General features: G+C 45.0%; 1 long non-coding RNA gene and 5 other non-coding genes across 6 annotated transcripts; all 6 read left to right on the top strand.

The window, feature by feature from the left end:
- Positions 1-8,844: 8,844 nt before the first annotated feature.
- LOC123157131 (uncharacterized) lies at positions 8,845-16,811 on the top strand. The gene is made up of 3 exons (XR_006478725.1): positions 8,845-15,255; positions 15,332-15,388; positions 16,488-16,811. It is a non-coding gene; the product is annotated as an uncharacterized lncRNA (long non-coding RNA).
- On the top strand, positions 9,027-9,146 carry LOC123163455 (small nucleolar RNA snoR111). The gene has a single exon (XR_006481909.1). It is a non-coding gene; the product is annotated as a small nucleolar RNA snoR111 (small nucleolar RNA).
- Positions 9,209-9,364, top strand: LOC123163470 (small nucleolar RNA snoR134). Its single transcript, XR_006481923.1, has one exon. It is a non-coding gene; the product is annotated as a small nucleolar RNA snoR134 (small nucleolar RNA).
- On the top strand, positions 9,416-9,500 carry LOC123163467 (small nucleolar RNA U36a). Its single transcript, XR_006481920.1, has one exon. It is a non-coding gene; the product is annotated as a small nucleolar RNA U36a (small nucleolar RNA).
- Positions 9,564-9,658, top strand: LOC123163341 (small nucleolar RNA Z223). The gene has a single exon (XR_006481858.1). It is a non-coding gene; the product is annotated as a small nucleolar RNA Z223 (small nucleolar RNA).
- On the top strand, positions 9,743-9,848 carry LOC123163450 (small nucleolar RNA snoR97). Its single transcript, XR_006481904.1, has one exon. It is a non-coding gene; the product is annotated as a small nucleolar RNA snoR97 (small nucleolar RNA).
- Positions 16,812-22,207: the final 5,396 nt, after the last annotated feature.

Here is a 22,207-nt window from a genome sequence, read left to right as displayed (position 1 = left end):
TATTGGAAGTGTTCCGGAATGTATCGGGTACATACCGGAGTACTAGAGGGGTTACCGGACCCCCCGCCCCCTGGGGAAAGATATGGGCCTTATGGGCCATAGGAGGGAGGCACACCAGCCCATAAGGGGTGGCGCGCCCCCCACCAGGGAAGGAGGCTGAATTGGACAAGGAGAGGGGGCGGCGCCCCCCTTTCCTTCTCCTCCCCTCTATCCTTCCCCCTTTCCCCCTCCGGTAAAAGGAAAGCGGGGGCGAATCCTACTAGGACACCAAGTAGGACTCCTCCTACTTGGGGCATGCCTAGGGACGGCCTCCTCTCCCTCCCTCCTTTATACATGGGGGGCACCCCTACAACACACCGAATATTGATTCCAAGCCGTGTGCGGCACCCCCCCTCCACAGTTTATGCCTCCGATCATGTTCTCGTGGTGCTTAGGCGAAGCCCTGCGTGGATCACATCACCATCACCATCATCGCGTCGTCATGCTGAAGGAACTCATCTACTTCCTCGACCCTCTGCTGGATCAAGAGTTCGAGGGACGTCATCGTGCTAAACGTGTGCAGAACTCGGAGGTGTCGTACGTTTAGTACTCGGTAGGTCGGAACGAGAAGACGTTCGACTACATCAACTACGTTAAACAAACGCTTCCGCTTTCGGTCTATGAGGGTACATGGACACACTCTTCCCCTCTCATTGCTATGCATCTCCTAGATAGATCTTGCGTGAGCGTAGGAGTTTTTTTGAAATTGCATGCTACGTTCCCCAACAGCCGGTGCTTAATTGGAGGACGGGGCCAGTGATTTCAGTGGAAGGTGTCGCGCCGTCGGTTAGGGCATGTGGGACGGGGAAGGAGGATGACAGTGAGGCCGCGCAGTAATAAGAAGGGTCGGCGGCGAGGAGGTTGCTTCTACCTCTTGAGCTTGCGTTGGTTTTCTCTTGAATAGGAAAGGGTGATGCAGCAAAGTAGCACAAGTATTTCCAGCAGTTTTGAGAACCAAGGTATCAAACCAGTAGGAAACGACGCACAAGTCACTGAATACCTGCACAAACAATCAAGAACTTGCAACCAAGATAAAGGGGTTGTCAATCCCTTCATGGTCACTCGCAAAAGTGAGATCTGATAGAGATAGATAAACGGTAAAGTAAATATTTTTGGTATTTTTGGTTTATAGATTGGAAAGTAAAGATTGCAAAATAATAGACCAGAAACTAGCAAGATGTAAACGAGATTCAATAATATGGAAAAGAGACTTAATATGATGGAAAATAGACCCAGGGCCATAGGTTTCACTAGTGGCTTCTCTCGAGATAGCATGTATTACGGTGGGTGAACAAATTACTCCCGAGCAATTGATAGAAAAGCGCATAATTATGATGACATCCAAGGCAATGATCATGAACATAGGCATAACGTCTGTGTCAAGTAGACCGACTTCTGCCTGCATCTACTACTATTACTCCACACATCGACCGCTATCCAACATGCATCTAAAGTATTAAGTTCATAAGAACGGAGTAACTCATTAAGCAAGATGACATGATGTAGAGGAATTAACTCAAGCAATATGATGAAAACCCCATATTTTTATCCTCGATGGCAACAATACAATATGTGCCTTGCTGCCCCTGCTCTCACTGGGAAAGGACACCGCAAGATTGAACCCAAAGCTAAGCACTTCTCTCATGGCAAGAAAGATCAATCTAGTACGCCAAACTAAATCGATAATTCAAAGAGACTTGCAAAGATATCAAATCATGCATATAAGAATTCAGAGAAGAACTAAATAATATTCATAGATAATCTTGATCATAAATCCACAATTCATCGGATCTCGGCAAACACACCGCAAAAGAGTATTACATTGAATAGATCTCCAAGAACATTGAGGAGAACTTTGTATTGAGAATCAAAGAGAGAGAAGAAGCCATCTAGCTAATAATTATGGACCCGAAGGTCTGTGGTAAACTACTCACGCTTCATCGGAGAGGTAATGGTGTTGATGTAGAAGCCCTCCGTGATCGAGTCCCCCTTCGGCAGATCACCGAAAAAGGCCCCAAGATGGGATCTCACGGGTACAGAAGGTTGCGGCGGTGGAAAAGTGGTTTCGTGGCTCCCCCTGATGTTTTTAGGGTATAAGAGTATATATAGGCGAAAGAACTAGGCGGAGCTACGAGGGGCCCACAAGGGTGGGGCGCGCCTACCCCCCTGGGCGCACCCTCCTGCCTCGTGGCCTCCTTGTTACATCTCCGACTTCATATCCAAGTATTCTGGTTTGCTTTCGGTCCAAGAAAGATCATCGCGAAGGTTTCATTATGTTTGGACTCCGTTTGGTGTTCCTTTTCTGCAAAACTATAAAATAGGCAAAAAAAAACAGAAACTGGCCCTGGGCCTTTAGTCCCAAAAATAATATAAAAGAGCATATTAAAGCCCAGTAAACATCCAAAACAGATAATATAATAGCATGGAACAATCAAAAATTATAGATACGTTGGAGACGTATCAGTCGCGCAGCAAGAAGAAGGGTCAGCAACGAGGAGGAGGCACTGCAAGAAGAAGGGTTGCCGACAAGGAGGTGGTGCTGCAAGAAGAAGGGTCGCCGGTGAGGAGGCGGCGGTGCAAGAATAAGGGTCGCCGGCGAGGAGGCTGAGCTCCCGGTAAGCAGCAGTGAAGGTTTGAACTTGGAAAGTAAGGAGGATCAGTGGAAATGTGGCTTTTGGTGGGAGGGAGGGGCTGGGAGATAGATACTTCCGTGGTGGCAATTTTTTTTGCTTGGTGCCGTGAGAAAATGACGCACAAGTGTGGTTCAAGCACGGGCGATGGACTGTAGACAATGAAGCTTCATGCATAAGCCAGACAAAGGTGCAGTTTTTAGTTCTCTTGAAGTTTAGGCAGATTCTGGCACTAGTTAAGATAACGCCAAAGCTCTCTACACATGCACATCTAGAGAGAGAGCAACGAAAATAGTAAAGCATGCAATGTGCGGAAAGTAAAGGGAAGAGATGGAAGATCAAATGTGCTGAACACACGATGATTTTCGGGATGGTTCCGATAGGTGGTGTTATTGTACGTCCATGTTGATGGAGATTTTAACCCACAGAGGGTAACAGTTGCGCGAGTCCACGGAGGGCTCCACCGACGAAGGGTCCATGAAGAAGCAACCTTGGCTATTCCATCAGGGCCAACGCCCACGAAGGACTTGCCTCACTTGAGAATCTTCACGAAGTAGGCGATCTCCTTGCCCTTACAAACTTCTTGGTTCAACCCCACAATCTTGGAGGCTCCTAAGTGTCACCTAACCAATCTAGGAGACACCGCTCTCCAAAAGGTAATAGACAATGTTGTTGATGATGAACTTCTTGCTCTTGTGCTTCAAATGATAGTCTCCCCAACACTCAGACACTTTCTCACAAATTTGGCTTTGGTAGGAAAGGGAATTGAATGGAAAGCAACTTGAGGAAGGCTGGAAATCAAGGTTCAAATGGTTGGATTGGAATCTCTTGATCTCAATACATGAGTAGGTGGTTCTCTTCTTGAAAAATGAGTGGAAGTTGTGGTTCGTTCGGACGACTCTCTTAGAGAGTAGGTGATGGTGGAGGGGTATAAATAGGCATCACGAAAAAGCTAACCGTTGCAAGTCTTTGACCCAACTCGGTGACACCGACATGAAAATCTCGATGAGACCGACTAGTGCAAAAGACTTGACCGTTAGAATTTTCGGTGAGACTGATCATACCACCTCAGTGGCACCGAAGTGTGATGGCTAGGGCAAGACCTTGTTTCGGAAATTTCGTTCAATTTATCTCGATGATTCCAAAATGAAGCAACTTCATCACATAAACTGGGTGAGTCCAAGATCCATTTTGGTTGCACTGAAGTACAGGGTTTGGCATATGGCAGTGTATGGGATCATCTCGGTGGGTCCGAATTGGAATGTTTCGATGGGACCGAGATGGATATTTATGGTTTTGGATAAGATGGAAGTGGATAAAGGTTTGAGGGTTTTGAAGCAATATCACTAAGCACTTGAGCAATTGAGTCATGATCAAAACCTCACCCCCTTTTAATAGTATTGGCTTCCCTATGGACTCAATGTGATATTGGATCACTTAACCAACAATGTAGAGTCTTGGACCTTTGCGAATCCTTGTCCTTAGCATTTTGAAGGGGTCCACATTCACTAGTCCTTGCCATGCCACAGTTGAACTTATCTGAAATATACTAGATAAAGATGTTAGTCCAACAATATGTATGTTGACATTAATTACAAAAACCACCAAGGGAGTAAATGTGCTTTTAGAACTACTAGTGCAGTTATAAGAGATGATAGAGGTGAGTTCATTAACACATGTAATTGGAAAATAGATTTCTGCCATGACTTCGACTCGACTAAAGCAACATCCCTGCGATATTTTCTTTGCATGATAACACATGTCTTATTTATATCACAAAGATCATACAAACCACGTAACATTGACCTGACATAACCAAAAAGACAGCAGATCGCTAGCCTTTAGACAAAAGAACATCAGTCAAGAAGAAATATTACAATCAAGGCCGAGGAATCCCTTGAGCTTGACAACAACGTGTGTCACTTGCCTATGACACCATCAGAATGGTTACCAAAAGGAAAAGTGTGATGGATCACATCCTCACCCAAGCTCGATGTGGCTCCATCGTTGATATGCAGCTTTGTAGACCTTTAGGATGGCTCACCAAAGGTGAAGCCATTGAAGTTGAATGAATCAGATCGAGGCAACACTCCATGGAACACTATATCTGGGATCTCCGCACAACCAAACTGTTGGAGGAGGAAACCATACCTGCCAGCCACAAACCATGAACCCAACACACGATCCACCATCTTCCAGATGTTGTTGATGCGGACCACAATCTACATCCGCTCCTGGACTACCTCCCAAGCTCCGCGCTGGTGCTGGAGCAAACTTAGTCGCAACAATGGAGCCTGAGGTCACAAGTCCACTACGGGGATTCCGCCGTTGTCACGTCATCCTTACTTGAACAGTCTGGTTTCCAAATCCACCTCCAACCATAGGGCCGATCGCCTCGTCGAAGGATCTGAAGATTCTTTATTCAGCGTCGCTAACACAGCCGTCGAAGCCAAGACGATAAACCACCCAAAAACCTAAGCCACTAGGGCCTAAAACCTAAAACTACACGATCCACACGCGTGGATCCGGCCACCCACTCCCCCCTCTCCCCGCCCCCTCACCATCGATGACCAAGGTCATCAGCGGATGGGAGCCATTGGAGGACGGCGACAGAAGGAAACTCTCGTGGCGGCTCGCAGGATCCCCTTTGGGGAGTTCCTACTCCGCGCCTTCAGCGCCATCTAGCCAATTGGCGCTCGCAGCAGCGTCTTGCTGGGCCGGCCCACAAGCACGTAACGCCAGTGAACAAAAATTCGTGAAAATAGTTGCAGCGCACATGATTCGAAGTCACACCTTTGCGTTCTAAACCCGCTCAACTAACCACTAGAGCTACTTAGTACTTGTGATCAGTAAGACCTCGACAGTAATTAAGCAGAATACAGCCTGCGCAGTTCCAAAAAACTGAAAGTTCACAGATTAAGAAAAGTCTGCGATTTTTTTCAAAAAAGAAAAGGCTCACGTATTCATAAAAGTTCACAAATAATGAAAAAGTTCACGTGAAACCAAAAAAGTTCAAGAAAATTGAATAAAGTACACTAATTTGAGAAAAAAGTTCATGAATTTGAAAACATTTTCAGCAATGTTTTAAAAAGTTCATCATATTGAAAGAAAGTTCATCGTTTTTGAAAAAACTTCATCGAATTTGAAAAAATCATTCATCGGATATGAAAGAAGTTCATCAATTTTGAAACAGTTCATTGATTTCGAAAAAAGTTCATCGAATTTCGAAAAAGTTCATCCAATTTAAAATAAGTTCAGCAAATTTGAAAATAAGTTCATCGATTCTGAAAAAGTTCATAGATACTAAGAAAAGTTCATCTATTTGGGAAAAATGTCGATGGATCTGAAAAGTTCATTGAACAAACAGGAACGAGATATTTTTTTCCTGTTCATACAAAGAATAAAAAATAGAAGAAAAAAACCATTTAGAATAAGAAAAGGACGAAAAAAGAAATAGAAAAGGGAAAAAAACTAAGAAGAATACGTGGAAGAAGTACTACCTGAGCAGCTAACATTGGATGGTGGAATGGTTTGTGCTTCACATCAACAACCGTGAAGTTGCAAGATCGAATCCCAACAACCTCGCTCCTTATTTTTTGGCTGTACAGCAAGAAAAGAAAGGGGAAATGGGCCAAGCCCAGCTAAAGCGGTTGCAGGCGCCCATTTGTAGAATACACATTAACGGGCGCCTGCAGCGCTAAATAGGAAATGCCTCCCTTTTGTGCATACACAATAATCCTTTTAGTGTGGAAACGATTTTTGGCGTTGTTGAAAGCGGCCCATCAAGATAACAACATTAAAGGAGTGTCATTTGGGAGCACTGGCCCCCATATCACACATCTTCTTTTTGCAGATGACAGTATTGTCTTCCTTGAAGGGAAGAGAAGCAATTTTGAGGCGCTGCGGGATATCTTGCAGGTTTATGAGGAGGCCTCGGGACAGAAAGTTAATTTACAAAAATCCTCGATATTTTTTGGGAAAGGATGTGGTAATGCATGCAAGACTGAACTTCAAGGTATTATTGGAATCAACTCTGAGGCGCTGAGTGAAAAATATCTAGGACTGCCAACACTGGTTGGGAGATCCAAAGATGGTACATTCAAATATGTGAAAGAAAGTTCAGCAGGGAAGGAGGTATCTGGATGGAAAGGACAAGGTTTGTCTAAAGCGGCAAGAGAGGTTCTGGTCAAGTCCGGCCTTCAATCCACACCAACTCTCACTATGAGCTGCTTCCAACTCACCAAGAACATGTGCAGGAACCTGACTTCGATCTCGTGTAACTTCTGGTGGGGAGAAGCAAAAGGAGAGAGGAAAGTGCATTGGCTGGCCTGGAAAGAAATGTGTAAGGCAAAGAGAGGAGGAATGGGCTTTAGGGATGCAGAGGTGTTTAACCAAGCTCTTCTTGCGAAGCAAGCATGGCGAATACTTCAGTACTCGAGCTCGCTTTGTGCACATGTGCTTAAGGCAAGATATTTTTCCGGACGGATCGATCATGAATGCTACTTGCCCGACAGGTGGTTCCTTCACCTTCCGGAGTATTATACATGGCCGAGAGCTATTGAGGAAGGGCATTGTGTGGAGAGTTGGGGACGGTTCCTCCATCAAGGTCCACCATGATAACCGAATTCCGTGCCAAGGTAGCCTGCAACCGCTAGGACAACAGTATATCCCAAGTATTACGCACGTGAGCCACTTGTTGAATGAGTTTGGCGATGCATGGGATTTGGAGAAGCTGGAGATGATGTTTACACCGGGCGATGTTGAAGATATCAAGCATATTGTGGTGGGGGGCCGAACATGCAAGATTATATGGCATGGAACTTCACCAAAGACGACGAGTTCACTGTCAAGTCCGCCTACCACTTTGGCATGAGTTTACGGGACGCGAAAACCGGACAGCCGGGATCGTCGATGCCCAGCGATGAGCACAAAGCTTGGCTTGCTTTATGGGACACCAATGCGCCGGGGAAGGCCAAGATCCACACTTGGAGGCTGCTGAAGAATGGTTTAGCGGTCAGAACAGAACTGCACCATCGACGGATCAAACCGGGTGTGTTCTGCTGTGCGTGTGGGAGAGAAGAAACTATATACCATTGTTTTTGGGTGTGCCCTCACTCCGAGCTATTCTGGAAACATTTGTGCGAGAACGAGGGGGAGCCTGTGGTCAGGCCCCGGCGATGGATGGCTCTCTGTCTCAGCTCGTGGCGTGGCTCAAGGCCTGGTTTGCGGAAGCAAGCGGTGTTGAGCGTGAAACGATGGTACATGCTTTGTATGGGATTTGGTGTGCAAGAAATGATGCTAGGGACGGCAGAAGAATCCAGGATGCTCGTGAGTTGGCGGAGAAAGTCCATAGTTACATCTAAGAATGGCGGCTAGTTCACTCGAAGGAGGCGTCGATCAAGGAGCCAAGGCGACCGGAAAGGTGGTTTCCACCGGAGCCGGGATGGACCAAGGCAAATGCGGATGGAGCGACGGCCAGAACGGATGACATGGGGGGGGAGGAGGAGTGGTTCTCAGGGATCACCATGGCGCGTTTAGGGGAGGAGCTGCGCTCTGCTTCCCAGGTGCCGGCCACCCACAACTTTCTGAGCTTCTGGCAGCGAAGAGTGCAGTGCAAATGGCGATTACTATGGACGTGCAACGGCTTCACATTGAGCTGGATTGTCAGGAGGTGGTGGCGATGCTGCAAGGTGAAGGCAGGAACCTCTCGGCATTTGGCCCAGTTGTGGAGGAGATCAAGGAGCTACTGAGAACTCGATAGGAGTTCAAAATATCTTGGGTTCGGCGTTCTGCCAATGGTGCGGCGCATGGTCTGGCTAGAGAGGGGGTATGCAATGATACTATGATTTATTTTGATTTTCCTCCAGACTGCATTATTCATGTTGTAGCGGACGAGGTCCCAAACTTTGCTTAATTTAAATAAAGTTGCAAGTTCCCCTAAAAAAAATCCTTTTAGTCAAAATTGCACCGTACACAAAAGATATTCCAGGCCCACGCTCTCGACCTACACGGGCCTAATTTTACCACCCCAGCCCATCTCCTGAATAAACGGTCAGCAGTCCAAAGAGGCCCGGAAAGCCTCCTCCTCCTCCTAGGTTTTCTCCAATCCCACGCCGCGCCAAGGCCTCTCCTTCCACTCGCCGCCAGGGAGGCTATAAATAAACTCCGAAGCGGTCCTCCAATCCCATCTCCCTCCTAGGGTTCCCAGCACCCGCCTCCGCCGCCGCCGCCGCCGCCGTCGCCGCCGTATCTTCATCCCGTACCTCTCGCCCTCGTCCCCTCTCTTCCCCTCCGCGATTTTCTTCGTTCTTTTTCATAAATTCGATCCTGCTTATTTGCGTTTTCCCCTCTCGATTCCTGACAAGTTGGCGGCCCCCATGCCGCCATCTTCGCGAGGAGGGGATAGATCGACGCGTCAAGAAATCGTTTCAATTGCCATGGCTTCCCGTAGGCAATATGATTGTTGCTTGCGTACACTTTTTTCTCTCTCTCCCTTCGTTTTGCTCGTTCTTCTCTTGCCGATGAGTAATTTTCTTGTCTTGCACGATGCTAACCCCGGGCTTGTCGGACGGATCTCGGTCCGCTGTGATGAAGGAAAGCCCCAATGCTGTGCTAGATCCACACCGCCGTTCAGTGTTGCAGGCCGCGACACTACGCGTGGATGAGCAGCCTGTGTCAGAGTAATGGATACATTCGCATCACATCGTTTTCCCCTCTTTTGTTTCGGATCTTGGATTGTGGTTTGGTGGCTGTGATTAGAATCTTACCCGCGCTTCTGATCAACTCGTGAAGTACAAGGGAAAACATGGTTGAATTTCTTAATATGAGCCACTGCAAATACCAGATCCCTTTTTCTTTCTGATCTCGGTTTATTTCTGTCATTATGTTGTTTGTACATGGCGGTGATGATAAACATTTCAAGCAAACATGCCAGTTCTGCTTCTGAAAATTCATGATTGAAAAACCTGTTATACCGATCTGAGCCATGATCTATCATCTACTTTAGTTTCTTACTCTGTTTTATAACTGTCTTTAGTTTTGATTGTTGCCGAGTTTAACTATCCTCTCGCAAGTTTTTCTGATTTGTGGAAGAGGCTGAAAATCTCGGGAGAGCGTGTGTTGTCATCAGCTTCGTCTCTTGTTCCTACGAGATGGGAGTTAAATAACGACACGAGATTTCACAAATTTCTGCGGCATCCTCTCAATAATATCTAGTCAGCTGGAATGTCCCCCTGCACCCTGGCAAACGGTATCTAATCGGGAGAAACAAGCTGTAACATTGTTCTTAAAGATGTTGCCCGGACCCAATTCTGATCTTGATTGAAACACATGTAATTCAGTAGCAAACGGCGTCAATTGAATCTGGTGTGAATCTGTTAAAATGGCTGGTTGCTAAATAGCCAATTATCAGCCAATTGTAATAATGGTACAAACATTTCACTCGAGCTATCACCATTTGGAATATATTTACAAGGCATAGTTCTATTCTTTTTTGATCTGCCAATGTTGTGTTTGAATGTTTCAGTAATAAGCAAGAATTTTCCCTTCAGATGTGCATTCTGGTAGCAGTGTTCTGCTTGTCTTAGCCCTACATGATGAACTATGTTTTAGCTATGGATGTATGTCCAGGTGGAGCTATATTTGACATAGTTACTCTGATAGGGCAAAGACTGTTAATTTCCTTTCTTAATCTTATGTAGCAAACAGCCCCAATTAAGTGTTTTGGTATCTGCAACACATTTGATATGACCATCTGATATTTGTGAAATAATATGGCAACGAAGATAAATATATGGCTATGTTCTTAGAACATTTGTAGTCTGCCAGGCTAAGGGAATGCTGCTAATTCCTTCATTGGATGTTTGAGCCTTGTTAATTACCCCTGATTATTTCACTTGTGGAGAACGTAATTTGTTTGTAACTGTAATCACCAACTTCTGATTTTGTTATGAAATTAAAGCAAATTCACTTTTAAGTTATTGTAAAAATACTGGTAATAATATCAGGGCTGAAAGACGTAGAATATATTTTGTACTATTCTACGCATCCATCCCTACAGCCCCTGCAATATAATTCCAAAGATATGGCTAGGGTTCCATGGATGTAATGTTTGAACATTGAACGTTTCGTTTCTGAAAGATTCCTTCCATTTAGAAGAAGTCAATGGTTGCTTGTTTATTGGAGGGAAAACGGGCGATATTCTGTGTTACAAGGGCACTTTTCGCGGGATCCTGGACCGAGTGGATGACGCCATTTGATGACACGCGGAGGGGAAAGACCCCTTGCCTTTTCGCGGCCCATCCTGGTGATTTTTCTTTTGCTAGGCCCAGCACTAAAAAACCCACCTTTTTACGATTATGAGGTTTCTTCGAAGAGGAAATTGCATCCTGTAACAACATCATTTCTCCCTTTTTTTTCTACCCCAGGCTTTGCAACATTTCGAAATTGGGAAATTGTGACAGGAGCAGGTGCTACTAGAGAATAATTAGTAAATTTGGATTTGCGAATTATTATAGAGAATTCTTTGATCGAATGGAAGGAATTAGAAGACGAGGGGTATAGTGGAGAGGCTGCCTGTTTCCTTGTAGTTGGATCTCCCATTTTTTGGAATGTTCCAAATTCCACTTGAGCATCCAAATCTGGATCAATACCAGCAAAACCATCTTGGAAGAATGTTCTAGCGTCATGCCAAATGTGTCAGAAAAAGATGATTTATTCCTTATTTAAAATTTGAAAATTTGAAAATTCACTTCTTTATTTTATTAATTTAGGATCCAGAAGGTAGTTTTTCTTTGATCCATATCTTATTTGATTCATATTATTGTATAATCGCCTTGTGTCGATAGGTCAGGGAGAAAACCCTATACTCAGATCGCTCTCTCGCGACCGACAAGTGCCGTCCACCAAGATCCTCCTCTGCATTTGAGCTTTTCCGTCGGGATCACCCTCCGCCTCGAAGCTCCTGACCCATCTGGCAGCGGCAGCGGCAGACACCTACTTCAACCAAGGTTACCACCTCCTCATTCTAGCATTGTGATATGGGGCGTAATTTAACTTGGACTACAACTGATTGATGTAGATCTGTGCATTGAAGGGGATCAGTTTGTAGTAATGGGTATCATCAATGTTTCCTTGTGCCAATTGATTATGCAATTCTGTTTGGTGTTGTGAAGGGTTTTTCCCTAACTACAGTTAGTACAAGGGAACCTTCATGATTTAATCTTCCAAGGCTCGTTTTCTAGCCCATGTGTTTTTTAAGGCTGTTGCAGCCAAAGTTATTGCTGCACGTATTACACATACCTTTTACTTCTGCAATGAAGAAAAACTACATGGGCTAGAAAAACACTGTATTAGATAAAAATGCAATTGGTTTATCCTATCACTGATCCACCTACTAGCTCACTTGTTCTGTATTAACTTCCTAAGCAATGCACCTCAGACGATTTTCTCAAAAGTGTGTCGAGATGATATTCTCAATATATTATTATTTAATCAGTTTACAAGTTCATTGATTTCCTTCGATTATTTTCAAATCCTGAAATTATTTGTAATGTCCTATGCATTTTGCAGAATTATTTTGTGGTTTTTGTTTAGACTTTTTTAGGAATTACATGTTTATTAGTAATATTAAAAATATATCTGCTATGTGATTCAGACGCTAGAACGATTCGTTTTCCCCCATCCACATGTTACCAAATGGAAGAAAATATCCCCTTTGGTGGTAGGGGGGAACCCATGTACCAAAGGTCACGTGGGGATTGCAGTCAGAGGGAACAACAGTTATGGCTAACGGGGCTGATTTTAATTTGAGGTTATGGCGGGAGCAGTTAACTGCATCTCTGTTTCTGATCTGGCGCATGACTGAGAAAATTGTAGTGATGCATGATACACAGAAAAATGGGAGATCCCTACAGCATCCCGACATACTAGCAGAGCACCTCCAGCATTACCAGAAAGATCATATAACTTCGACAACACTTGCGTTCAGGCACAACAGAATGTACGTGCAGGCATGCGTGGGAGCTAGTGAGGTTAGGACATGCAGGTGTGTGAGCTTATGAGGCACTAATGGGCCTGTTGAATCAAGCGATGCTGGTGATGGCGCCATTTGACAATGCTCGGGACGGGCTAGGGCTTGAAGTCCGGCTGTACATGACCACTGGTGAAATTGAAGCTGCTTGAAACAGTGGCTCATGCACTGCCACGCGTCATTAATGCAGTCGTGGGTTGTTCACACGTTTGAAAGTTCAAAATTTGAAGATTGGAGGGCTGACCGATCCTGCCTATACTACATAAAGCCCATGGGTGGCCCGGCCTGACCCAGCCCGAAAAAGCCTGACTCGGCCTGGCCCGCCGCTGCTCCCGGGCCGGGCTCAGGCCTAGATTTTGCGCTTTTTGAGGGAGGCCTGGCGAGCTTTTGCGCGTTTGGGCCGGGCTTGGGCCCAAAAACCAGGCCCGGGCCTAGTTTTTTTTAACCTTGGACTTGGCTAGGCCCAGCCTGAAGCCCGACCTGGCCCGAGGTTTGGCCAGGTATATAGTTGGAGGGGATGAGAAGCAATGCGATGGTCCAGGAAAGTTGCGATCGAGCAAGACCGTCAGGACTAAATTGGTCGGGCTTATTTAATGACTATAGACAAACGAGTTGAAAATCGGTGGACATGCATCAATACACGAGTTATATCGCAGGAGGCGTGAATTTCTAGGTGGACCAATGGCCCAGATAATAGTACTATATGATACTACTATGGCCCATATAGAATTCTCGATCACGATATATTATCATATGGAAGAGTAAAAAATTCAGAATAAACTAACCTCCTTTGTGAAATCACTGTCACTCTGCCGGGAGTTCAGACGTTTGACTGCAATTTCGGTATTGTCCGCCAGCCTTCCGTAATAAACATTCGCAGTCCCTCCGGAGCCTATGGATCTGTCGAATCCGTTCGTCGCAATTTCAGTTTCCGAGTGCGTATATCTGGTCGGCCCTGCTTGGAATGCGAGCAAGGCAAGTTCTTCTTCTGCTGGTGCTGCAATAATATCAGGCTTGTTAAATGAGCTATTGCAGCCGCAAAATATACTGTACTGCAGTTAGTTAACGGACACTCACCGTCTGGAGGGTTCTTCTTCCTCCTGAAGTAACAACAACATCCAGTAGCAGCGATGATTAACAGAATGGCTACGGACGTGGATGCAGCAATTATTATCGTGCGTCTACGTCGTGTGGCATGCTGACTGTCATCTGCCAATACAAAAGAAGACATTAGAGTTTTTCCAAAAAAAAGAGAGAGAAAAGATTAGAGCCGAATTTATTTATTGATTATGTATTTTGTATTTTTTTAGCAAAGATTTGTAACATGGACATATTAACAGTACAATTTTTTTTTTATTTGGAACAGACATACTAGTGGGACAGTGGCGAATTGACCAGGCAGGATTCGATAGGCTTGAGCCTACCCTCCAAATTCGCGGATTTGTTTTTTACTACTAGGCTTCATTCTCTTTCTTAGGCCCAGCCCAGAAAAACTAGTCCAACAGCCAGCCCATTAAGCAATTGCGGCGACTAACCAGCCACCAGCACGCTCGCAGGCGCACGAGCAGCGGCCACCCAGTAAACCTAGCCGCACCCCTAAAAAAAAGTAAACCTAGCCGCTGGACGCCGCCTCCCCGCTGTACGCATTGTTCGAGCATTGACTTCTTCCCGGCAGACCCAGGGTCACTCTGCTTCTCTCTATTCTATTGGATTGGATGCAGAGACCGATTTAGGATCAGATTTTATTCCTTTGTATTCAGGCAAATGGTATGCCGCTGCTGATGCCGAAGGCTGTGCCACATTCTTTTATGATGGTACACATTGATTGGTGATGCAGCGCAAGTAGCACACTATTCATCATGATTCATGTCCACTGCCCATCTGTGGATATCAGGTTCAATCTCCTTGATTTCTTACTTGAGCTGTCACTCCTTACTCTACCTTTTTCATCAGGGTACAGTATTCAAAATATCACTAGTACTGTTTTTACTGAAACCCGAAGGCTGTATACACAATTACTTCCATTGACACTTTGACAGGCCAGGTGTTTTTACTAAAATGTTTGATTTCTAAAAAAAATGTCTAGCAATATATGAGTTGTTTGCTAGCTAAGGGTCATTTCTGCATATCTAGATAGGTAAGTTGGCTTGTTCCTTGCTAGAGCTAGACGAATCAACAAAGATTTACTAGGAAGGCTCTTTCCAAGCATAAGGTGAATCTTTACGGTATTTGATTATAAAACATGTATAGGTCACTGGCTAACGTTTTATTACGTGGAAAACTCGCCCACTGAAAATTTCCTACAATGCTTGTTATTCATGTGCTTTCAACAATTATGTATTCCCAGAATTAAGCTGGAACCCGTTTTTCAAATATAAGCATGTGAAAGTGCATTGGTGTGCTATTGTGCTATGCTCCTGCAATATGAAGAAGTCATTTGTACTGCATGCTGGTTGTACTCATGTGGCTATGGTGTTCTGCTTTGAAAGTCTGAATGCAGCAGATGGTGTTTTTTACTTTTGTGAGGAAAATAAATCAGCAGATGGTATTGAACATGTAAGATTTCGAGTTCAGGTTTGCAAAATACACAACTGAATTTACTGAGCATTAACTACATTAACTGGACATGCAGGTTATTGTGTCAAGACATATGAGCTCCTGGAAGCTGCCCAGCCCAAATTGATTAAAGGTCTGGTGCATCTTTATTTTATTTTATTTTATGAATAAATGCATATTTATTTTAATCCGCACATGCTGGTGGATGGAGGTTTGTTCGTTAGCTGTCGAGACTAGGTTGTGACTTTGAGCTTATTTCACATGTTTACGGTGTCTTGTGCTCTTATGTATTAAAAGTATTCGCCAGACGACATCCTTTACAGAAAGTAGTTGCAAACAATATCGAGATTGAAACAGTGGGATGCAGTTTTGAAGATTCTAAGCATTGTAATGAGTTTGAAGATGCAATTCAAAATTGGTACTGTACACTAGTATAGAAAAGGACGATTGCTTACCTGCAGCAATTGGTAGATAGTTGTATATCTCAATAGCATTGATGATAGGGCCTTTGGAAAATTCACTCCTCTTACTCAACTCCATAAAGAGAAGATGATGAACTGATACGTTGATACACCTTAGCTCATAGAGACGGTATTTACCTCCAGCCTCCGCTGCCACATCAACCGTCAGACCGTTGTATTCTGGCCAATCTGAAACCTCTACCGTGAAGTTTCGGATTTCTGTTGGCGCCAGATCCTCTATTTCTGAAAAATAAATGGTGACCCATGAATGCCCTGGGTTCCTCTGGAACATGAACTCGTAGGATAGAAAACCCCTCTGGCCGACTACTGCAGTCTGCATGACCCTCTGTGGCGGCTCTTCCTGTCTACCGACGAAAACTGGCCTCGAGGTGGACACCCGCCTGGTCCCTCCGGCCATCTCCAGTGGTTCCACCAGGTCAGATTGCCAGATCCTATCGAAAGGGTCATCTGGGTACCTGAGATGATAGCAGCAGCAGCAATGTTATCGTAACACATCACATGTACCAGAAACTTTAACACATTGGCAAAGTGGATGAAAGTAAACTAAACTAAACCCAGCAAACTTGTATCAACTGTTGCTTCATATATATAAAGCAGGGCCAATGGTCTTTCTCTTCTGAAAACTATATACGCCAGATCCTTTTCTTGGCCATGACAAGGAGCTTTCAGAACACAGAAGGTGGGGTCACGCCAGAGATGCGATAGCTAGATGCCTAATTACTGACTTTGTTATCTCTGCCCTGTTTTCAGAACACAGCTAAGGTGGGTTTCGGGGGATCATGTGTGGCTTGGCTGGTGTTTATGATTCCTGCGTACACGCATGCGACAGTGGATGAGCGCACTCCGGGGGTGAATATAATGGATGGGGGTGGAAGGAGCTCCGGGATGTACCGCTGGAGGTTGCTCTCACAGATGAGAGAGTGTAACTGCTGATTGGAAGTGTAACTCTAAATCGCTGCATAATAATTACTAATAAACATGCTGTTTGACACGCGTATGATGGAATTTTTTTGGAAGTCCTCTTCTTGCCATTGAAACAGAAACAGAAAATTGTATTTGCATGGATGTCCTTCAGGGGCGAGGGATTTCAGGGTTACTTTCTTCTGAAAACAGGAGGCGAATTCAGGTGGCGGTGGCTTGCATGGTAAAGGATGGCCCGGGAGAAGTTTTGTTTTTTACATGGGCTGGCAGGAGCTGGTTGTAAGCACAAAACTTTGGCGAAAAAAGAAATTGACTCGTCTATGAAGAGTGCGCCTATAAAAACACCAAAATTTCAAAATTGTTTGTGACTTTTATAAAATATTTCGTGAGTTCGGGAAAGGTGCATACATTTAAAAAATGCACTTAATTATTAAAAAAAATCAAAATTTCATAAAATAAACCCAATTAAAAAAATGTTCAAGAATTAAGAAAAATATTCATGAATCTCAGAAAATGTTACCGAATTAATAATTTAAAATAAGTGCAGATAAAATAAATAAAAAGAAAAAAGATAAAACTAGCAGAAAAAAGAGCAAAGAAAAAGTCACTTCAGGAAAGAAGGTTCTAGAACGGACACAATAAAAGCCCAAATATTGGCCAGCGCAAACAGCATTTTAGGACGTCCGTGAATACGTAAAAAAACAACATAGGGGAGCTCCTAAATGGCGCTTCAGGCGCTAGTTCGCCCGCTGGCGCTCACGTGCACTGACAGATGGGCCGGGCCATTAAGCGCAAAAACAGTCAGATCGCGAGGTCGCAGTTCGATTGCTTGACTCGATTATTTTCCTAGCTCGGTCGTTCGTTGTACATATGTTGAGCAGTATTTCGCAAAGAATAATGTTAAACAGTATTTCTCAACAAAAAAAACTGTTAACCATTGACAATTCAAAACCGTAAATAAATTTGAGCATTTGAAAAAGTTCAATAATTTGAAAAATAAGTTTATGAATTTGGAAAAGTTCACGAAAAAAAGTGAAAAAATCCTAAAAAGTTCATAATTTTTTTAAAAATGCGCACCAATTATGAAAAATGTTCATCAAATTGGAAACAAAGTTTATTGAATTTGAAAATTTTGATCTAATTTGAAAGAATTTCATCAAATTTGGAAAAAAAATCATCGAATTTGAAAGGAATCATGTAATTTAATAAATGTTCATGGGTTTAAGAAAATACGAAGTAAACAAAAAAACGTGCATTTAAGAAAACAAAAAAGTGAAAGAAACAACAAAGGAAAATAGAAAAACCGAACTAAAGAAGGAAATAAAAAGAAGCTACAAAGTGACTGTGCACAAGCTTGTTAGACAGCCCGGTGGTTGCTGTGGGTGTCTAGTTCGATCGCATTACCAGCCTAGTTTTTTGCGGGTTAAAATCCGAAGAAGAGACAATTAGATGGGCCGGCCCATCTCGCAGGAGGTCCATGAGCAGCGTCAGGGCGCCTCCTATTTTCTTGTTTCTTTTTTGTGTTTTCTTTTGGTTTTGTTTTCTTGTTTAAATAATTCGGGATTTTGAAATAGTTTTAAAATTTAAAAAATACGAATTAAAATAATTTCGTGGAGCCAAAAATGTCCCTGAATTCGAATAATGTTCATGAATTTGAAAATTGTTTGTGATTTTAAAACATATTCGTGAATTTTGGATATTGATGAATATTTTTGTCAGATAAATTTTTTTTGAATTTAATGAACAGTTTGAAAACTGAAAATTCAGCTGATAAGAATATTGATGAACATTTTTAATAGGTGAATAAAATTCAAAATTTGTTCATCTGATAAAAAATGTTCATGAATATCCAAATTCATGAACATTTTATAAGTCATGAATCTTTTTAAAATTCGTGTATATTATTAGAATTAAGGGACAATTTTTGGCTCCATGAAGGTTTTCAAAAATTCACAATTTTCTGAATTTTGAATCTATTTCGAACTATCGAGTTATTTAAATAAGAAAAAAAAGGAGAAACAAAAAAAGAAAAAACGAAACAAGAAAATAGGGGTGTCCCTCCTCATCTGTCACGGCAGGACAGTCGGGGGGCAGCGCCACCGGTGCACAATGGACTGGGCGAGGCACCGGCGGGGCGCCGTCGCCGGTGATCGCGACTGCAAGCAGGAGCAGGCGAGGCGCCGGCGGCCGTGGCCTTCCGCGCTCGATCCCCTCCAGCAACCTCGTACTTCAAGATTGCGATCGGGTCCTAATTGTGCTTGCATATCGGGTCGAGACGGCAGGCCCTCGCTGTGGTGGGCATGACCCTGGCCCTGGTTAACATTGCTGATTTGTCTCCTTGTGCTTGCAATGAGATGCTGGAATGCACGCCAATTGCTTGTGGTTGCAGCTGTTTTGGTAGTTTGGTCATGGATTCTAGGGAGAAGAGTTGCATGAAGGGGATCTGGGGAAGGGAGGTGACCAGGGCTAGAAGAATGATTTCTTGCATGCAGCCTATTCGATGAAATGCATGTACAAGGTGATGTACCGAACGAAATCATCACGAGAACACCTTTGATAGTGATGCACCTTTTATGCCAATGTGAATAGATACTGCACTAAGCGTTTAATTGCTCGATTTGTGTGCCCTGTTTTCAGAACACAGCTAAGGTGGGTTTTGGGGGATCATGTGTGGCTTGGCTGGCGTTTACGATTCCTGCATACAGCAGCATGCTACCTATTCGATGAAATGCACCTTCTTGCATGCTACCTTTTCGATGAAATGCAGGTACAAGGTGTTCTCCTGATGATTTTGTTCGGGTACCTACATACCCAGCAATCCTTTGATAGTGATGCAGCTTTTTAAAACACCAATTTGCCTTCTGCTATTTTTATGCCAATGAGAACAGAGACTGCACTAACTATACAATGGCTCAGCGCACTAACTATACAGTGTTTAATTGTTCAATTTGTTATCTCTGTACCCTGTTTTCAGAACACAACTAAGGTGGGTTTTGGGGGATGATGTGTGGCTTGGGTGGCGTTTATGATTCCTGCGTACAGCAGCATTTGACTGTGGCTCAGCGCACCTCACCGAGCCCCAAATAAACCTTTTTCTTAGTTTTTTCTATTTCACCTAAGTATATGGCTCTAGGTAAGATCGTAATTTCTATTGGTGCAGTGAAACTAGATTGAGGGAATAAGTAAAAACATGAGTAATAAATTACGAACTACAAGAAGGATGATGTATACCTGATCGAATCGTTTCCTTCCGCGCCGAAGTTGACCCTAGCAGAGAGGCCCAGGAAAAACTCCGACCCGTACGGCGTGGCGTAGAGCGATCCTGTGAACATTCTCAACTCCAATGTCGAGATGAACGGCCGCCCCGTCGCCGCATCTGAGAGGCAGACGCTGAGCTTTGACGTCTGCGTCAACAGAACAACCTCCTCTACCTCAATCGCCCACGGGTCATCGATCTCAATCGTGGACCACCGCGCAGCTCCGAGCGAGATCCCGAACTTAGGGTAGACCGGGCTCTCGTCGAAGCTGCCGTAGAGAAAGGACGCCCTCACTAGGTAGCGCACTCTCTGTCTGACGTCGAGACTGTAGCAATACTTCCTGCTGTCCACAGGGAAGTACCGCAGGCTCCTGTACTGCGTCTGAAGCTGCTGGGTCTGGGGAGACAGGGCTGCCGTCTGACCACTGGAGATGAAACTGGAATCTGAGGTCCAGTGGATTCCAACTTCATCCGTGAAATCGCCAGTCTTCCCGCCGCAGTCTAGGCTAAGGAAACTTGCATCATAGAAAGGACAACAATCACTTTACTTTTCTATGATGAAATGCAAATTAAGATCAATTGCGAGAAGAATGACAACAATTATTTTACTTTTCTACGATGAAATGCAAATCAAGATCAATTGCAAGAAGAAATCGGAAAGTTTACGAAGACAACCAAGATTTCCCACGTAGTTATCAGCTAGCGTAGTAGTAAGGACATCTCCAACCCTGATCCGCAAATTTGCTTCGGCATATGTCTGCTGACCAGGGAGGGGGGGAGGGGGCAGTCCGCAAACATGCATACTTTGCATGTACGTATATAGCTCTGGGTTGTGTATATTGCACCTATCACGTCTCCCTCCCCTTTTAACTTGTATGTATCTTGGGAGACAAGACATTAGGTGCACCCCTTGTATCTATATATGTGCCTAGTGCACAGTCAATGGAATTATCGATGCATGCAATCCCTCTCTTCCTAACTTACATGGTATCAGATAGCACGTCGATCCTCTCCTAACCCTCCGTTGCCCTAGCCGTCGGCGCCGCCCATCCCCATCACCGCTGCTCCCCTTCCCCGCAGCCGCGCCACCCTCCCAAAACCCTAAGCCGCCGCTGCCATCTCCCTCGCCCCCACCCTCCCAAAACCCTAGGCCGAGTCGCCGCCTCTCCCTCTCCATAGCCGCCACGCCGCCATCACCCTACCCCGCAGCGCCACCGCCTCTCTTTCCCCACCACCACCATGTCTTTCAACTCCTCTATCTCCGGTGCCACCAACCCCTTCGTCGGCCCGGATCCCACCGACATCTGCAACGTCAACATCCATGAGCATGTTTCCATCACTCTTGATCCCCATGAATCCATGTACTATGCATGGAAAACCTACTCCTCACTTGTTTTTCGCGAGTACAATTTCATGGATCATGTTGACGGCTCCATCGACTCAAGCGCCACGAAGGATGACTCCATGTGGACTGCCATCGACGGTACGCTCATCCGGTGGTTTTTCCTCACCAACTCGAAGGACTTGTTTCACATCGTCGTGAGCGATGGTGATGACGCGCACGCTTGTGTGGGTGAAGCTCAACAGCCTCTTCACCGACAACCGTCTTCAGCACCGCGTTTTTCTCCAGCAAGAATTTTTTGGTTGTATTCAAGATGATCAATTAATTGATGATTACTGTTGCCGCCTCAAGACGCTGTCTGATGAGCTCCGTGACATTGGAGCCAAGATCGATGATGATCCTTCTCAGCACGCTCACGGTCGGCCTCAATGAGGACTTCGGCAACACCGCCGCCAACCTCACCCGCTCCCGCCCGCGCCACCCGCTCCTCCCTCGCCTCAACAGCAGCAGCCTGGCGGCAGCCGGCACAACAACTGCCGCGGCGCAGGCGCCCGAAGTAGCAGCTGCAGGCACATGGGGGGGGGGGTGCCTCGTCAGCAGCAGTCCACCCCGCCCTGGACCTACGTCACGAATCCATGGACCGACGTCGTTCATGCATATTCGATGCCGGTGCCACGGCCTCCTGCGCCGGGCCTCCTTGGGCCTCACCCGCGGGCCATCAGGACTATCTTGCCACGTCGTTGGCTACGCGGCCCTGCTTGCGTCGCCGATGGCCGGTGGCTATGCCGCCGTCCCCGCGCCACCTTATGGCGTTGAGCGTGGACATGTTCTACTTCTCCTCCTTGGGCCTCACCCACTTCTCCTTGATGATGGCGTTGATCGTGGATATGTTGGACGCCGCCTCCTCGATCTCCGTGAAGCCGACTTCTTTGTCCGCCGGTCGGGCGCAAT

The sequence above is a fragment of the Triticum aestivum genome, chromosome 7B, assembly GCF_018294505.1.
Source record: "Triticum aestivum cultivar Chinese Spring chromosome 7B, IWGSC CS RefSeq v2.1, whole genome shotgun sequence".
NCBI classification, from domain to species: domain Eukaryota; kingdom Viridiplantae; phylum Streptophyta; class Magnoliopsida; order Poales; family Poaceae; genus Triticum; species Triticum aestivum.
This window is presented reverse-complemented; position numbering and strand designations above follow the sequence as displayed.